At 40.9% G+C, this 19,564-nt stretch overlaps 2 protein-coding genes across 3 annotated transcripts in view; one reads left to right on the top strand and one right to left on the bottom strand.

Moving 5' to 3' along the window:
- The window catches only part of LOC126484610 (uncharacterized), a 58,028-nt gene extending 42,071 nt beyond the window's left edge, over positions 1 to 15,957 (top strand). Inside the window, exon 5 of the mRNA XM_050108188.1 lies at positions 15,253 to 15,957. The gene's annotated coding sequence lies outside the window, so the exon portion shown is untranslated. The remainder of the gene's footprint in view (positions 1 to 15,252) is intronic.
- A 3,317-nt stretch (positions 15,958 to 19,274) lies between these two features.
- The window catches only part of LOC126484611 (TM2 domain-containing protein almondex), a 138,778-nt gene continuing 138,488 nt past the window's right edge, over positions 19,275 to 19,564 (bottom strand). For both annotated transcript variants that reach the window (XM_050108190.1, XM_050108189.1), the window contains exon 7: positions 19,275 to 19,461. The gene's annotated coding sequence lies outside the window, so the exon portion shown is untranslated. The remainder of the gene's footprint in view (positions 19,462 to 19,564) is intronic.

Raw genomic sequence — 19,564 nt, forward strand, 5'->3', positions numbered from 1 at the left:
TATAAACGTGATTTGTACCTGCCATTTGCGGCTACAGAAAAAAGAACAGATTGAGGTGCAGAGGACTGGCTTGCAACAATGTAAGAATCCAGTCCTGTAACCCCATATGTCATTCCCTAGTGGTCTGTCCTATACTCCCACATTCCCTAGTGGTCAACGTGTCCTATACTCTCACACGCACCACCTATCGCAGTCCATTCACAGGCCTTTCGTACTCTAGAGGGCCATGTGTGAAATTACTGAGCAGTGTTCTATGTGGCCACGGCGCTAGTAACCACCGGTCTACTCACATGCATGGCCACAGCCCACAGCCAAAGTGCAGACTTGACCATCCAGCTGCTGAACATGCAGCACACAACAAAAATTACTTCAACAACTGGTTCACTATGCAAGCCATTTAGATACTGCTCCTAGTTTCTCTGAACTATATGGGTGGGAATTGTCACTGTAGATTATGCTGTGCTCTCATAATCCTCCTTGCCTAAACCTCTGCTAAATTTCCCACTGTGTCACTTTACTTTTCCCCTCTCTCTTCCATCCCCAACTCTCCTTGCCCTTCCATATTGTGTGCTGTATTGTACCACTCTTCCTCTCTCCACCCCTTTCACTCTTCCTTTCATGTCCCTCCCTTAATTTTCACAGTCTCCTTTCCACTCGTTCCTTTCCCTTCCCTCCCTCTCTCTCTCTCTACCTTGTATATGCTCTACCCTCTGAACTCCTCCTCTTGTGCAGCCATAGAGTCATCTGCCTCACACCATCTCCCTACCCTCTCTTTGCCTTGTGCCATCTTTCCCTACCCTCTCTGCACCCCCCATCTACCCAGACAACTGCCCACGATAATCGACAACCTTTAATATCCCTAGACAGCTTGTTAATCACGAAAAACAAGATCTTGGGCATGAAGACCACATGTTACATATTTTATATATGACAACTCATTTTGTTCTGTGAGTGCAGTGTCCTAACTGCTGACCCAGAATCCATTACAACAAATGTTGATCATAATTAAATGTACTTTCAACAAGTTTCTGTGAGGTTTCACAACAGTAATGTGACAGTCTTTCATCATTACATTTAAGAAATCAAAGAGAAACACCAACAAATGGTGGCAGTGAGCTAGTTACCAGTTTTAGGGATGATTATGATGTGTTCACACAGTAGAAAGTCGGTATCTGTAGTAAACATGCTGTAAGTAATGACAACAGGACAAGGTTGATACTATTTTCAACATCTAGAAACATGATGGTAGGTTCCACGTTGTTCCTATACAAGGAAATACATAAGGTAACATGGACAGCACCAAATCGACCACGTACAAATTGATGCAAGGCACAAGTCAGACTTACTGGATGTGAGGAGTTTAAGAGGTCCAAATATAGATATGGATCACTTCCTAGTCTGGGCATGGGTGTGAGCAAGAATATCTAATCCAGTGAAAGGAAGACCCAGGACACAGAAATATAATGTCACAGCCTTATAATCAGAGGAAGCAAGGGAACGAATCCAGGAGAGAATAATTCAGGTCCTTGAAAACACTGGAGACTGTGACAACATTGAAGATCAATGGGAAGAGACAGTGCACGCAGCAGCAAGGAAGATACTTGGGAAAAGCATAAAGCAAACAGGAACCTTGTGGTTTGATACCTAGCGTGAAACAGTAACAAATGAAAAAAAAATGAAGCATAGAGAAGGATATTGTAACCACATTGTACCAGGAGGATAACGGAAGAATATAAAGAAAAATGGAGAATTGAAAAAGGACCCATCAAAGGAAAAAGAGTGAGTGGATGAAGGCAAATGTTGAAGAAATGGAAATGAAGCAAGGAAATTTCATAGAGAGGAGAGTATGACAAGGAAACTTATCAGGATGCAGAACAAACTTAATAAAAGACAAGAACAGTAAAATTATAAGTAAAGAAAAGGAGATATGTTTGAGGTGGCATCACTTCTTTGATAAACTCCTTAATCCATGATCAGTTGTACCAAGGAACCCAGCAGAAATACAGGAGGAAGAGGACCCAGATAACAGCGTGGACCCACCAACATAGAAGACATGAGAACTGAAATGAAGAAATTAAAAAAGCAAGGAGGCTCTGAATTGGAAGTGAACGTCCTGAAACTGGTTAGTCTAATATGGAAAGAAGAGGCAGTGCCCTCAAACATGGAAAAAGGGAATTATATGCCCTATATATAAGAAAGGAGACAAGATGGAATGTGGTAACTGTAAAGGGATGACACTGCTTAATCTGGGATATAAAATCCTCTCTAACGTACTGTGTGACTGACTCCTACCAATAATACAGAGGGAAATGGGGTTGTACCAATGTGGATTTATCCCCAGTACGTCAACTGTCCACCAGATGTTTACCCTAAGACAAATTCTGGAAAAAAATAAAGGAATGTGGGGTTAGAACATGTGATATTTTTATTGATTTTAAAGAAGTGTGCGATAGTATAGACAGAGAGGAGCTATATCAAGCTCTAGGTGAACTGGGTATTCCAAAAAACTGACAAATTTAGTAAGAATGACAATGAGAGGAACGCAAGGTAGTATAAAAACTGGAGGGATGTTGTCCAGTACTTTGGAAATTAAAAATGGAGTACAGCAGGGTGATGCACTGGCATGCCTCCTATTCAACACAGCCTTGGAGAAGGTGACAAGAGAAGCAAATATTGTAAATAGAGGAATGTTTTTTCATAAATCTGTGCAGATACTGGCCTATGCAGATGACATCAACGTAGTAGCAAGAACTCTGATGGCAATGGCAGTCACAGTCACCGCAGTTGAACAGGCTGGCAGGAGTTAAGAATAAATATCAACTAACAGAAAATTACTAGCTGCTGGGAAAGCACACAGGGAGAACATGCCAGGCAAAATAAGAATGGGTAGATACACCATTGAAAGAATGGATCATTTCAAGTACCTGACTTCGACTGTAAATGGGTTCAATTGTAAACAACAAACAGCCTAAATGATACCTCTTATCAAATAAAGCAGGAACCAACTGCAGGCAATAAAGCTATTTTGCCTTAACAAAGCTTGTATCTTCAAGGCTCCTGACTAGGACCACTAAACTAATGACCTATAAAACACAGATTAGACCAGTGCATACATATGCCTCTGAAACATGTGCTCTCCCAGCAAAGTATGCTATATTGCTGGATGCATTCGAGATAAGGATACTCAGGAGAATCATCGGCCCTGGAGATGCAACCATGAGTTGTATGCTGTCTACAAAGATCAATCTGTTAGAAGAATTGTGAAGTCATCTAGGCTGAGATGGGCTGGACACGTGGCACGAATGAATGATATGGAACCACAAAAAACAAAACAAAACAAAAATTTACAGGTAAAGCCTGGTGTATAGACAGGACGTGGTCGACCAAAAAGTAGATGGGAGGGTGAAGTCATAGAAGAACTTCAGAAGATAGTGTACAGGAACTGGAATATGCTAGCAAGGGACTGGTATAAATTGAAGTATAGTTGAAGAGGCCAAGACTCATCAAGAGTTGTAGAGCCACAGAAGAGGAAGAAGTTCATATGATAGCTTCACAGAGACAGAACAAGCATCAGTGACAAATGAAGGATGCTTTTCACACAAAGGTCCACATTTTACGAAGAGAAAAGTTCTCTTCCACCACACTAAAATGTCATCACTGATCTTGGACTGCTGCCGTGAAAGCTGTATTAACTTCATTCTGAATTGCTTCTTCATTTGTGGCCAGTGACTAGTTTTCTTTTTGGTCAAAGCCTGAAGAAGTGGCTGCATGACAAGGTTCACACCAAATGATGATACAGTACTTATGTTGAAACAGACATTTTTTTCACAGGTGGACTAATTGAGTGTTGCTGAAAGTGGAAAAGTATTAAATTAATATATTTAGTTCATGAGGTGTTGACAGAGATAAATTTCTTGATGAACCCTACAGGGCAATTAAATCGGATTATTCCTCACAAGGATGTGCTACAATATTGTATAGGTTGGATGTTAATCTTGCCATTTAAAGGTTCTAGAAAAAATGAAACTTCATGTGAGAACACCACTACCAAAATTAACATTACCTAACTTTAAATTATTGTGTGGCTTGTTTATCCTGTACTCAACCATCACTATGTCATTTAATCACAGACATACTATGGGTGCTGCATGAATGGGCCACTTAGTCTGTAAAGTTATGGTGGCCTAGTGGTCTTCTCACAGCCATTGCATGAGTGATACAACAACTACCTCATTTTGAGGAAAACTGCTGCTTCCAGATTCAGTTGCAATGGGACACTGTATTGATGTTAGAAATTTGAACTAGATATGTTGAAGGGGAGAAAGATTGTTGGGTAAAGGTAATACGCATTGGGTGAAATGGCAAAAGTTCTTCAACTTAATCTAAATTTGATCTTACAGTTTAATGTAAATTTGACTTGTTACCTGAAGTAGGAGGGGAGGAGCCTCACATCTGGCTATAGCTCACAGTAGGATGCAGCAGACTTCCAGCAAAGAAACTAAGTGTAGGTCGTTACCAAAAGAGATGAGGACAAAGAGAGTTTTGCTGCTCAGTAGTAGCTAAGGCAGGGGTGTAAACCAGATGGCACAAGACAGATAAGGAGTGGGGTACCAGGTCACAAATACTGTGAAATCGAGTTCTAGTCGTATCCAAGTGACAGAGGACATATGAAATTCAGGCAGAGATTTTGACAAAGAGGAACAGATTATTATAAAATGTGGTGCAGGGAAAAGCCTGGCTAAAGACAGAAATTGCAGCATTAGGGATGACATGGATTAAACAGAAGTAGCAGTGACACACACAAATAAGAGTTTTGTGGAGGTCCTTCAGCACCATGACCAGTTATGTGTTAACACTGCTGTGAGCCGGTGAACACTTGAGTTGAGCAGGCTGCTGGTGACTGACTGAAATCTCATATGAGTGCAGCACCTGTTGCTACAATTGGGAGATAGCTGTATACTAGACACAGCGTACACCTGAATAAGACATGGAAATATAAGCTGGCTGTGTTTCTTGTAGAAAATGTAAGGAGGGACCACCATCACACAAAGGAAGATCTCTGTGGGTACCAGTATCAGAGAGGTACCCTTTTTAGGTTATAATCAGGATTCAGGCACACTATTGTGAAAAAAGTTAAAATAACAGAAGAGCCCCACAAAATGCTTAATAATGCACAGAAAGGTAAGGTTATCTTATTTTATCGGAATATCAGAGGACTGAGTAATGAGGTAGAAGAAATTCTTGTCTGGAAAAGTCAGATATATCTGAAAAGATAGACACCCTGTGCCTGTAAGCACCACATAACCATGGCTTTAGATAAGTTACTTATAAAAGATTACACTATTGCAGCTTATTGAAGCAGAACTAACACATAAAAAGGAGGAGTTGTTACATATACAGGGTGTCTATAAGTGAATATCAGGGTTTCAAAGCTTTATAATATTTATTACATTAAACTTACAGTTATAAATGATATGTCAAATGAAAGAGCAACTCAAACAGTTTTACCACGAACCTTATAAATGTTTAATGTCAGCACCATTTGTCACACGGCACACGTCAAACCCAAACGTTGATAAGTGTGTCTTCAATGAGTGTAGCAACAGCTGCTTCAATCCAGTTTCTTAATTCAGGGAGGTCTGGTGGTAGTGGAGGTACTTGCACATGATTCTTGATGAAGCCCCAAAGGAAAAAATCGCATGGCGTTAGGTCAGGTGAACGTGGAGGCCATGTAAAGCAAGCCCTGTCATTGGACCCCTTGTAGCCTATCAACGCCTACAGGCTCAGTGTCAGGAGGTTATGGGGCAGGGAGATGGGGAAAAATAGAATGAAAAAGGAGAGAAGCAGGGAAAGATGGGTGGGTCATCGGCAGTTTTCACTCTACCAGACAGCGTTCCTCTTACCTCCCACACGTACACTACAACCCCCAAACCTTTCTGCCCCTCTGGATTGCTGCTTCCATCCCACATGAAACTTGCATTCTGGCCCGAGCTTCTGGAGTTGGCGCTCATGTGTGCGTGAGGTGTGCTTGCTTGTATATATGAATGGTGTATGTTTCTCTTTTGCTGATGAAGGCTGTGGCTGGAAGTTTTGTGTAAGCGTCTTAATTGTGCCTAACTGCAACTTAATGTGTCTTCTTGACGGTAAGTAGCGATTTATCTTTTCCTACATTGTTACAGTGGTATCTGGCCGCAGCAAGTAGTCAGGGTCTGTAGTGATCTCAGTGTAAATTTTCTAATAGGTAAAATTACTATAAATCTTATTTGGATCCCACAATTTGATCTCAGTGATCAACTTTCCAACATGGGTGGTTGAGAATAGTAACCCTAATTGAGGTTTTCTTTGATGAAGCACCCATATTAATGTTTTCTTTGCAGTATTGATACTACTTAATGGAAATCAAAATAATTAATGATTCCAGAACAAACGTTTTGAAGAATAGTTTTCCAGAGATGGCCTGGGATAAAATTTATAATGAACCAAATGCTGACGTAAAATTTAATGTAATCCATGATAAAGTCATGTCATTATTTGAAAAGGGCTTTCCACATAGCTAATCAGAAAGGACATTAAACAGCTCAGTTGAGGGTTTAAAGTATCTTGTGAAAGGAAAAGGAGAATGTTCTATAGGCAAGAAGAAGTAGAGATCCTGCAGTAGTTGCACTACAAAAGCTACAAAAAATTACTAATAAAAGTTATTTAAAGATCAAGGAACATTCACATGAAGTCAGAAATCAGTAATGCCGAAAAAAGACATAAGGCTATATGAAATCTAGTAAAGTGAGAGACAGGACAACAAACCACAGAACAGGATAACATCACTATTGAACCATATGGAAGGGCTGTAAATGTTGATCTACAAGGTAGCAAATACATTTGGTAATAATTTCTTAAATATAGTAGAAAACATAGGGAGCAAACAGTTCAAGAGAAAAATCACAGCAGTACGTTGTAAAAGCAACGCCCATAAAATTCAGCCATATTATGAGTATATCACCAACTTCTGCTACTGAAATTAAGAAAGTGTTATATTTTCTCAAAAATAAAACCTCATGTGGTTATGGTGGTGTTTTCAATACAGTACTAAATATTTGATTCCATAAAAGCCCTGTCATCTCAAATATGTAATGCGTCACTAACTCAAGGCATTTTTCCAGAGAATGAAATGTGCTGTTGTTAAACCTTCTATAAAAATGATGATAGGACGGTTGCAAATAACTACTGACCTATTTCAGTAATGACATCATTTCCCACAATGTCTGAGGTGGTGATGTATTCTAGAATAGTATCTCACCTGAGCAAAAATAATTTCCTCAGTAAATCAGTTTGGATTTCAGAAGAGTTGCTCAACTGAGAATGCCATTTACGTGTTCACTTACCAAATTTTAAAAGCATTAAACAACAAAATAGCACTGGTTGGTATTTTCTGTGACCTAAGTAAAGAACTGGAATGTATGAATCACAATATTATCCTAAATAAACTGAGGCTATATGGGATTGATATAGCCAACAAATGTATAAGGCCGTATCTAACCAAAATAATGTAGAAAGTTGTACTTAATAATTCAACGAATGCAGTCTGGGGGACATTATTTTGGCTGGGCAGAAATCACATACGACGTACCCCAATGCTCAATCTTGGGCCCACTATTGTTCCTCATATATGTAAACAGTCCCCTGTCTAATTGACAACAAGCAGAATTAGTTCTTTTTGCATGTCCTCAATTTTAAGAGACAACATGTTCAGTTCTGTGCATCTAGGGATACTGTTGTTGTTGTGGTCTTCAGTCCAGAGACTGGTTTGAGGCAGCTCTCCATGTTACTCTATCCTATGCAAGCTTCTTCATCTCCCAGTAGCTACTGCAACCTACAACCTACATCTCTTGGTATCCCTCTACAATTTTTACCCTCCACACTGCCCTCCAGTACTAAATTGGTGATTCTTTGATGCCTCAGAACATGTCCTACCAACTGATCCCTTCCTCTAGTTAAGTTGTGTCACAATTTTCTCTTCTCCCCAATTCTGTTCAATACCTCCTCATTAGTTATGTGGTCTACCCATTCTTCTGTAGCACCACATTTCGAAAGCTTCTATTCTCTTCTTGTCTAAAGTATTTATCGTCTATGTTTCACTTCCATACATGGCTACACTCCATACAACTACTTTCAGTAACGACTTCCTGTCATTTAAATCTGTACTCTATGTTAACAAATTTCTCTTCTTCAGAAACGCTTTCCTTGTCATTGCCAGTCTACATTTTATATCCTCTCTACTTCGACCATCATCAGTTATTTTGCTCCCCAAATAGCAAAACTCATTTATTATTTTAAGAGTCTCATTTCCTAATCTAATTCCCTCAGCATCACCCAGTTTAATTCTGCTACGTTCCATTATTCTCGTTTTGCTTTTATTGATGTTCATCTTCTATCCTCCTCTCAAGACACTGTCCATTCCGTTTAACTGCTCTTCCGGATCCTTTGCTGTCTCTGACAGAATTACAATGTCATCGGCGAACCTCAAAAGCTTTTATTTCTTCTCCATGGATTTTAATACCAACTCCAAATTTTTCTTTTGTTTCCTTCACTGCTTGCTCAATATACAGATTGAATAACATTGGGGATAGGCTACAACCCTGTCTCACTCCCTTCCCAACCATTGCTTCCCTTTCATACCTCTCGACTCATATAACTGCCATCTGGTTTCTGTACAAATTGTAAATAGCCTTTCGCTCCCTGTATTTTACCCCTGCCACTTTCAGAATTTGAAAGAGACTATTCCAGTCAACATCGTCAAAAGCTTTCTCTAAGTCTACAAATGCTAGAAACGTAGGTTTACCTTTCCTTAATCTAGCTTCTAAGATAAGCCGTGTTCCAATATTTCTATGGAATCCAAACTGATCTTCGCCGATGTCGGCTCCTACCAGTTTTTCCATTCGTCTGTAAAGAATTCGCGTTAGTATTTTGCAGCCGTAACTTATTAAACTTATAGTTTGGTAATTTTCACATGTCAACACCTGCTTTCTTTGGGATTGGAATTATTACATTCTTCTTGAAGTCTGACGGAATTTTGCCGGTCTCATACATCTTGCTCACCAGATGGTAGAGTTTTGTCAGGACTGGCTCACCCAAGGCCGTCAGTAGTTCTAATGGAATGTTGTCTACTCCTGGGGCCTTGTTTTGACTCAGGTCTTTCCGTGCTCTCTCGAACTCTTCACGCAGCATCATATCTCCCATTCTATCTTCATCTGCATCCTCTTCCATTTCCATAATATTGTTCTCAAGTACATCGCCCTTGTATAGACCCTCTATATACTCCTTCCACCTTTCTGCTTTCCTTTCTTTGCTTAGAACTGGGTTTCCATCTGAGCTCTTGATATTCATACAAGTCGTTCTCTTATCTCCAAAGGTCTCTTTAATTTTCCTGTAGGCGGTATCTATCTTACCCCTAGTGAGATAAGCCTCTACATCCTTACATTTGTCCTCTAGACATCCCTGCTTAGCCATTTTGCACTTCCTGTCGATCTCATTTTTGAGATGTTTGTATTCCTTTTTGCCTGCTTCATTTACTGCATTTTTATATTTTCTCCTTTCATCAATTAAATTCAATATTTCTTCCTTAACCAATGATTTCTACTAGCCCTTGTCTTTTTACCTACTTGATCCTGTGCTGCCTTCACTATTCCATCTCTCAAAGCTACTCATTCTTCATCTACTGTATTTGTTTCCCCCATTCTTGTCAATCATTCCCTAATGCTCTCCCTGGAACACTCTACAACCCCTGGTTCTGTCAATTTATCCAGGGCCCATCTCCTTAAATTCCCACCTTTTTGCAGTTTCTTCAGTTTTAATCTACAGTTCATAACCAACAGATTGTGGTCAGAGTCCACATCTGCCCCTGGAAATGTCTTACAATTTAAAACGTGGTTCGTAAATCTCTGTTTTACCATTATATAATCTATCTGAAACATTTCAGTGTCTCCAGGCCCCTTCCACTTATACAACCCTCTTTCATGATTCACGAACCAAGTGTTAGCTATGATCAAGTTGCGCTATGTGCAAAATTCTGCCAGGCGGCTTCCTCTTTCATTCCTTACGCCCATTCCATATTCACCTACTACTTTTCCTTCTCTTCCTTTTCCTACTATCGAATTCCATTCAACCATGACTAATAAATTTTCGTCTCCTTTCACTATCTGAATAATTTCTTCTATCTCAACATACAATTCATTAATCTCTTCGTCATCTGCAGAGCTAGTTGGCATGTAAACTTGTACTACTGTGGTAGGCATGGGCTTCGTGTCTATCTTGGCCACAATAATGCGTTCACTATGCTGTTTGTAGTAGCTTACCAGCACTCCTATTTTTTTTTTTTTTTTTTTTTTTTTTTTTTTTTTTTTTTTTTTTTTTTTAAAAAAAATTCATTGTGAAACCTACCCTATTTGATTTTGTGTTTACAACCCTGTAGTCACCTGACCAGAAGTCTTGTTCCTCCTGCCACTGTACTTCACTAATTCCCACTATATCTAACTTTAACCTATCCATTTCCCTTTTTAAATTCTCTGACCTACCTGCCCGATTGAGGGACCTGACATTCCACGCTCCGATCTGTCACCAGTTTTCTTTCTCCTGATAACTACGTCCTCCTGAGTAGTCTCCTCCCGGAGATCCAAATGGGGGACTACTTTACCTCTGGAATATTTTACCCAAGAGGACGCCATCATCATGTAACCATACAGTAAAGTTGCATGCCCTCAGGAAAAATTACAGCTGTAGTTTTCCCTTGCTTTCAGCTGTTCTGGTGAATGTTATAAGGCCAGATCTGTCAATCATCCAGACTGTTGCCCCTGCACCTACTGAAAAGGCTGCTGCCCCTCTTCAGGAACCACACGTTTGTCTGGCATCTCAACAGATACCCTTCGACTGTGGTTGCACCTACGGTATGGCTATCTGTATCGCTGAGGCACGCAAACCTCCCCACCAACGGCAAGGTCCATGGTTCATGGAGGGGTTACCACACCAATGATAAATGTAACACATTGTGAAGAAATAATAAATAGGGTGGAAGCTTCAAAATTCTTTGGTGTCCATATTAATGAGAATGTAAACTGGTAAAAGCACATTTTGGAACTCCTAAAACAACTTGGTTCAGCCACATTTGCATTTACAATCATTACAAATCTTGAGGAGAGAGAAATCAAGAAGCTGACATATTTTCGTTAAACAATGTCACTCTCTTTCAGGCAACAGATGGAAGGTGGTGGGGAGTGGCTGGCTGACAGGGAGAATGAGCAGAAAAGAGAACATTTTTCTAACTTAAGAAGGGAGACAAGTGAATCCTGAGAACAGAGAAGAGAATATATCTAATCCATTTGTTAGAATAAGTTGAGGCAGAGATCCGCAACAAGAATTCAAGATAATTTTTTCAGCGCATTGAAAATCAGAAATGTGGGTTTCAGAGCCCAACCCTTTTCATTAGAGATAAGAATGGCAACTTGATAAATGACACAGAAAGAATTGTAGAAAGATGGAAAGAATACTCAGAAATTTTGAATCGAGCAGACCCGGATGAGATATTACCTGCAGACACCAAGGATGAAAGGAAAGCTGAAGAATGGGAAGTCACTGAAGAAGATGTGAAGGTTGCAATCAAAAGACTCTGAAACGACAAAGCCGCATGGGGGACAGAATAGGAGAATTAATCAAAGAGGGAGGTAAGAGTTTGCTGTTAGATATATATAATTGATTCAGTTGTTACGGAAAAATGAGACATTACCAGAAAAACGGAAATTGGCCACAATATGCCCGATACACACGAAGAGTAGCAAAATGGAATGTGACAACTACAGAAGTATTAGCTTGCTGAATGTAACCTACAAGACACTATCATTATCCTCAGAAAATTACAAACATTAATAGGTAACAACATACAAGAATACCAAGCTGGCTTTTGAATAAAGTGATTGACAATAGGTCACAGATCCCAGACAAGGGAATGCTCTCTCATGTGTTCTGTTCAATATTATCTCTGAGAAAGTAATATAGGAGTAGTAGGCATTGTGTGCTAGAGTACAGATGAATGGTAATTTCAATTAGCTTTCATATGCTGATGATATAGTACTACTAAGTGAATAATACTACAAATGGAAAGAAATGTGTCAGAAAATGGACAACTACATGCAGAAGATTGGGCTAAAGGTGAATCAAGACAAAATGAAGTTCACCCAATTAAGAAGAAGACAGCGAACACTAAGATGAAACATAACACGGTAACATGGACAGTAGTCATTTACAGTTCAGAAAACCGGAGCATGACTAAACGAGAAAAGGAAAAAGTATTCATATTTGAAAGAAGAGTAATAAGGGAGATGTGGAGACCACCTTAGATAAAATGGAATGGAGGAGGAGGAGGAAAAATGAATAAATCAATCTTTAGATGCAACAACCCAACGGAAGCTGCAGAAAAAGAATCCAGTGGGGTGGGCCATGTAGCCCACTTGTCAGAAGAAAGACAAGTGAAGAAGGCACTTGAGGAGAAACCAAACACCAGATGTCCCGTAGGACGACCAAGGCAGTACTGGATGGATTACCTGTTGAGGACCTGGCAGCCCTGGGGATTGAAGACGCCTGGAGTAACTGAGCACAAAACAGAAAGGAATGGAGACAGTCTGTGGAAGCTGATTGTAGTCTGAAGGCCCTGTGATTGCTAGATATGTGTGTATGTATGTAATGTCATATGGAATAATGTTACGGGCAACTCATCTTTAAGAAAGGAAGTCTTCATTGGTTAAAACTGTGCTGTGAGAGTATGTGGTGCTCATCTACAATCGTCTTTTACACATCTGTTTAAAGATTTAGGCTTTTTGACTATAGTTTCAGAATATATTTTTCCCCTCTCAAAGTTTGCTGTAAGTAACTCGCTGCAAATCAAAAGGGACAATGATGTACATAATTACAATACCTGAAGAAAAAATGACATTTTTAATCCATATTAAGTTGTACTTAACCCAAAAAGGGTAAAAACGCTGCAACCAAAAATTTTTATCCGTTACCCTGTGATAAAATGTCTGGCAGACAACAATCTAAAAGTTGAAAGTGAACTGAAACACGTTTCTCCTTCACAATTCCTTCTATTCCGTATTCTTATTGTTATGTATGCAAGATGGTGTGCAGGAATTACTAACATCTCCATCATTATTTATATACCACCACTTGTAAGTGATCAAATATTTACAAAATAGTTTTGTGATGTGCATATAGAATAACTTCTTCAACATTGTAACAATTTAGTATGCAAATGATCCAAGAAACACGAAACTAACAACAAATGTGCAATGCATTTGTCACCAATGATGGCAAAATTTGGAAAGGGGACAAGTTATCAAAAATTATCTTTGGAATAGGAACAAATAAGAGTTGTTTCAATTTGTTTAGCTAGACACAACATTTTCGAATATTCAGGAATAGTTATACTGTGGATGATTTGATACCGGCTTGACCATTCTACTTGAATTGTGTCATTATTGATTCTTAATAACTAGTTGCTGCATTGTCCATTTGACTTGGCATCCAGGTATCAGATTCCAATTCCAGCTGTTCACTTACTTTGAAATGTTGGTTAGAACAGTCACCAGCATAGAGCTGCTATACACACTTCTCCCCATCTGTATTGTATTTTGTGCTGGGGTGCATATCTTTACCCTGTTATGTGAATGGTGTTCAGGCCTCCTTTATCAGAATGCACTGAAGAACCAAGATGGAAAGGAGATTAGAATTTAATACCCAATGACATTGTCATTGGAGGTGGAAGGAGGGTAGTGAAGGTGTTTGCAGTCCATTTATTTTACACTCTAGGGATTTGAGCTCCTTTCTTTGTCACTCCTGTCCTGCATCCCTTTCATATTCCAACAACTTTGGCCTTTTTTGTTTCTTTGGCAATGGTGATTACAGGAATTTATCTGGGTGGTTTTATATATCAAACATGACATGAGTCAGTTACAGTGAGAAACTGTTTGATTTGCTCCCAGTGTTGATGTAACTGCTTCTATTTAACAGAAATTATACACAATCTCTGCAGTACTACACGTATGTACCTGAAGCTGATCCTGCAGATGTGAGACTAATCCTGCAGATGTGGGACTACTTAGTGATGACAGCTTTTGTATGATATAAACTAGAGAGTGAGAGAGAGAAATATACAAAGAAGCTGGCAAAATGCCATAATTATACCATACAACTCGGATATACTGAAGGGACTGTATTTTGTACAGGATATTGGTTTTATTGTTGTTTTCATATGACTATTTAATGAAGAAATGTCAAACTGTGGAAAATCCACGATGGAATAATGACAGACTATGAAAACGATAGTTCCTGTTGCTCATATAGTGGAAATGCTGAGTTGCAGATAGAGACAACAAAAAGACAAAAGATCCCCCCCCCCCCCCTCTCTCTCTCTCTCTCTCTCTCTCTCTCTCTCTCTCTCTCTCTCTCTCTTTCTCTCTCTCTCAAGAAGCAGCTCGGAGGTAGGGGTAAGGAGGAGGATGGGGTGGGGAAGGGGAGGGATACCAGGGTAGTTGTGGGGGTTGGGGGTAAAGTGCTGCTTGTGGGAGCATACAGGGACAATGTGGGGAGAGGGTAGGGCAGCTTAGGTGCAGTTGGGAGGTTACATGAAGGGTGGGGGTGAGGACAGTGGAAAAGGAGAGAAGTAGAAAGAGTGTGGGTGCATTGGTGGAATAGAGGGCTCTATAGTGCTGCAGGGAAGGGGATAGGAGGGTAAGGACAATGACTAACAAAAGTTGATGCTGGATGGGTTACAGGAACGTATGATATATTGTAGGGAGAGTTCCCATGTGCACAAGTCCAAAAAGTAGGTGTGTTGATGGGAAGGATCCAAATGGCCCAGTCTGGGAAGAAGCAATTGAAATGAAGAACATTTTGTTGGGCAGCAGCATACTCTGCGACTGGGTGGTCCAGTTGTCTCTTAGCCACAGTTTGTCGGTGGCCATTCATCTGGACAGCCAACTTGATGGTTGTCACGCACACCTAGTATGCAGCACAGTGTCGTGCCTATCTGCGACTCAGCACCTCTGCTGTGTGATGAATAGCCACTATCCTTTTCATAATATTGTCGTTATTCTATCCTGGATTTTCCACTGTTTGATTTTACCTGATATCTTTTCTTTCATTCCTTCATCCACTGCTGTTTTCCTTTGTTACTGTTTTCTAATGCATCCTTCTTTGTCTTCTTTCCAGCATTACTTTTGTCGCCTTAAAGACCACATTGCATCAACCATCCAGTCACACACAAGAGATGGCTACAGGATCGTTCTGATTGTTAGTGCAGCATCTCATGTACCACTTTGCTCCTGCCGATCACATTAATCTTAGACCTTAAAGTTGATCACTCTTCCTGTGCCACTGTAGCATATTTTTGTGTTATTTCTGTGCCACAAGAACTTGTATCTCACCTTACCAACACCCCCCCGCCTCCTTCTCCCGTACTCCTCTCTATTCCAGATCGCACTTACTAACTTCATCTATTCTAGTCATATCTGCCATCCCCCTTCTTCACACATATCCACTCACCGACTTGCAACTCACATTAAAATCCTTTTTTTTTATTTTAATTTTTTAATTTTTATTTGATCTCATAATGTTTTCATGCCGATTTCAGTTGGTTTTCGCCTTTCACTATTGGCCTACTCACCCAGATTTCATCTTGTTCCTCCATACTTCATCCGTTTCATCTTTTTTGTGATTTTTGCAGCGTGTGTGGTGATTTTTGTGAAATTTATTGCACGTATTTCTACATTACTTACATATCTTTACACGTTTTTACCCTCTACCATGTCCTTGCTCCTTCTATACATAAAAGTTTCCTTATCCCTAACCAGAACCCATTCCCACATACTGTTCCTGCATTATTGCTTGGTTCATGGAGTCCCCCCCCCCCCCCCCCCCCCCACAAACAGCCTTACCATCAAACTACACGTCTCCCGGTGTAACCCCTCCTTCCACTATGATCTCCATCTGTTCAGATTCTGAAAGTCCTTAACCCTCACCAACATGAGCCTGCAAAACCAAGCCAATCAGGTCCAAACCTCCTTGTAATACCTCCTGTCCATCCATAAGATTCTCCTGCTATGCAATCCCAAATTCCTGGATCCCATGTCACACACACTGAAACACTTGCCCTCCTGGAACTAGAGCTGCACCCACCTCTCCACCCTGCTAGTTTCGGACTCCCGCTTTGGACTACCACTATCCACCACTTTTAAAACACTCTCCAACCCCCCCCCCCCCCCCCTCACATCCCCTCATAGCTGACCTGCTACATTTTTACCCCACCCTCAAAAACTCACTGCCATCACCATACAGAATCCAGAACCTAAACAGACTCGAAACACATGAACCTTTCCTCCAAAAGCCTTATTCCCATAGAAGTATCAGTCCTTTACAAAGGCCTCACCTTTTGCCCCACTCCCAAATTCAATCATGCAGGACTTGTTAAAGCTCTTATCTCAGTCCCTACAGTGGACACACTTTTTTGCCACCAACCCTACCAATCAGACTCAACCAAAGACCAATGTTGATCCCTGCCTGACCCAGTTCACTCCTCCATCCAACCTTGATCCACTCCCACTACCCCCAAATCACCCCCTGTTAACTTTTTCCTTGCATCACCGTCATTCCCCAAATCCCTCAACATGCAAACTAACTTTACATCAGCCAAAAGAACCACAATGCACCACCTAAAGACTGATGCTCATCTTATAATCTCACCTGCTGCAGCTGTCAGATTCATCCACCTACAAACCCTGCCACAGTGAACCTATTCCAAAAATCGAGCAGGATCTCTCTCCTCACCCCTACCACTCCTCAAAGTGCTGCCTCTAAAACATGCTTCCTAAAGTTCATAAACCCAACCAACCAGGACACCCCATTGTCGCTGGTTACTGTGCTCCAACTGAGAGAATCTCTGCTCTCGTAGACCAACACCTGCAGCCTACGACCTACCCTTCTGAATAAAAGATACCAGCAATCCATTTTCTCCATTGAGTCTTCACAGTTCCTGTTCCTTTACCACACAGTGCCCTGCGCATCACTATTGATGCCACCTCCCTTTACACTAACATATCTAATGCCCATGGCCTTGCTGCTATTGAGCACTACCTTTCCCAACGCCCGAAGGATTCCAAACCTACAACCTCCTTCCTAGTCACCATGACCAATTATATCTTCACCCACAATTATTTATCCTTTGAAGGCATTACCTGCAAACAAATCTGGGGTATGGTTGTGGGCACCCACACGGCACCATCCTATGCCAACCTATTCATTGGCCATCTAGAGGAATCCTTTCTGACTACATAGTATCCCAACACCCAGTTCAGATTCATTGATGACATCTTCATGATCTGGATCGAGGGTGAGAACACCCTATCCACATTCCTCCAGAACCTCAACAGCTTCTCCCCCACTCGCATCACCTGGCCCTCCCTCGATGTTGACCTCCACCTCATGGACGGTTACGTAGTACCTCTGTCCATATCAAACATACCAACCAGGAGCAGTACCTTCACTTTGACGATTGCCACCCATTCCATACCAAGAAGATCCTTCCATACAGCCTAGCCACCTATGGCTGTCTCATCTATGTGACGAGCAGTCCCTCTCAAAATACAAGGGTCTCACTGAGGTCTTCACAGACCATAATTACCCTCACAACTTTGTACAAAAACAGATCTCCAATGCATTATCTCTCCAGTCAGCCACTACCTCCTAAAGTCTCACCATCTGGCCAGAGTAGCATTCCCCTGGTGACTCGGTACCACCCAGGACTGCAGCAACTCAATCACATTCTCCATCACTGTTTCAACTACCGTGCTCTGAAATGAGAAATGTCCTACCCACTATCCTTCCCAACCTTCCCGCAGTACTATTTCTCCACCCACCGAATGTACAAAATATTCTTGTCCACATAACCCGTGTTCCCAACCCCTTGGCTCATGGCTAATATTTGTGTCATAGATCTAGATGCAAGACCTACCCAATACATCCTCACACAAGCATCACCTACCCCATCAAAAGCACGGCTACCTGTGAAATCAGTCGTGATCTATAAGCTAAGCTGCATCCAGACGCTGAGCGCACTACCCAACATGCCATTCTTCATTTCAAAGACAGCTTCACAGCTTGTGCCACCTGGATCCTGCCCACCAACACCAGTTTTTATGAATTGTGCAGATGGGTATTCTACCTACCATACAATCTATATTCCTGTAACCGTGCTGGCCTCAATCTTCATTAGAAATTGTCTTTACCCACCTATCCCCTTCCCTGTTCCCACACCAGCAGTACATTAGCCCTCTATTCCACCAAGTTTTTACTTCTTTTCTGCTGCCCCCCTCCCCCCCCCCCCTCCCGTGCCCCCCCGTTCAATGTCTCCACTGCACATACCTGCCCTACTCTCTCCCCACCTTGTTCTTGTTTGCGCCAACAAGCAGCACACTACCATTCCCCACACCTACCCTGCTATCCCTCCTCCCCCCAGCCTCCTCCTTACCCCCACCACCCAGCTGCTTGCAGTTTCACCTTGGCAGCCACAGACTGTGGTCCTGTTTGCGTGAGTGTATGTTGTCTGTTCTGATAAAAGCTGTTTGGCCAAAGGCTTTGTTTGACAGTGCATCTCCTCTGTACGGTGAATAGCAACTACCCATTTCATAATGTCATTAATGAAGAAATAGTTTTTACGGGAGGGGGTCCTAAGACTTTCACTGTGCTTTAAAATATCACGACATATGGGAGAAGACAAGAAGTATGAGGAGCCGGTATGTAAAGATGGAGCAGTTTTTTTGGCAGAACAGGCTTAATGTTTAATCCATGGAGTAAATAATAACAAAAAACCTTTTATGGGTGGTTCAAGAAGAAGAAAACCTTGAGATATACAGGGTAGTGAATAATATATTCTCAGATTATAAAACTAATGAAACATGTACACACACCTTTCCCCCATAACCCCGTAAGCAGAAAAACAATAAAATGAAAAATTCAGAAATATGAAATGCATACCATAATCAAAAACATAATGTCGAAGGAACTTTTCACTGCCCCCCCCCCCCCCCCCCTCCCGTTCAATGTCTCTACTGCACGTAGCTGCCCTACTCTCTCCCCACCTTGTTCTTGTTTGCGCCAACAAGCAGTATTCATCTACATCACAAATATTGTGACTTTTCTTTGTAAGAATCAAGCTGAGCATAAGGAAAAAACAAAGAAAGAGGCAAAATTTTTATATTTATTTGTTATGGAAAAATACAACAAGTACAAATAAATCATTGTTCTGTATTAAAATACTGTTTCAATAAATTCTTCACAATGTAGCCTGATGAAACTTCTAGGTCCGCCTGCATACTGTATTCCCTGAATATGCATTCTTCATCCAAACACCGACAGCATTACAATCTGAAACAAGTAGTTTAGTTGTCCAATAAGAAACTTCAAAATGTAAGCATTCTGTGTTTAATGTTAACTGTAATGGAAATCATGCTCTTGGAACAAACACTCA

This window comes from Schistocerca serialis, chromosome 6, assembly GCF_023864345.2.
Source record: "Schistocerca serialis cubense isolate TAMUIC-IGC-003099 chromosome 6, iqSchSeri2.2, whole genome shotgun sequence".
Taxonomy (NCBI): domain Eukaryota; kingdom Metazoa; phylum Arthropoda; class Insecta; order Orthoptera; family Acrididae; genus Schistocerca; species Schistocerca serialis.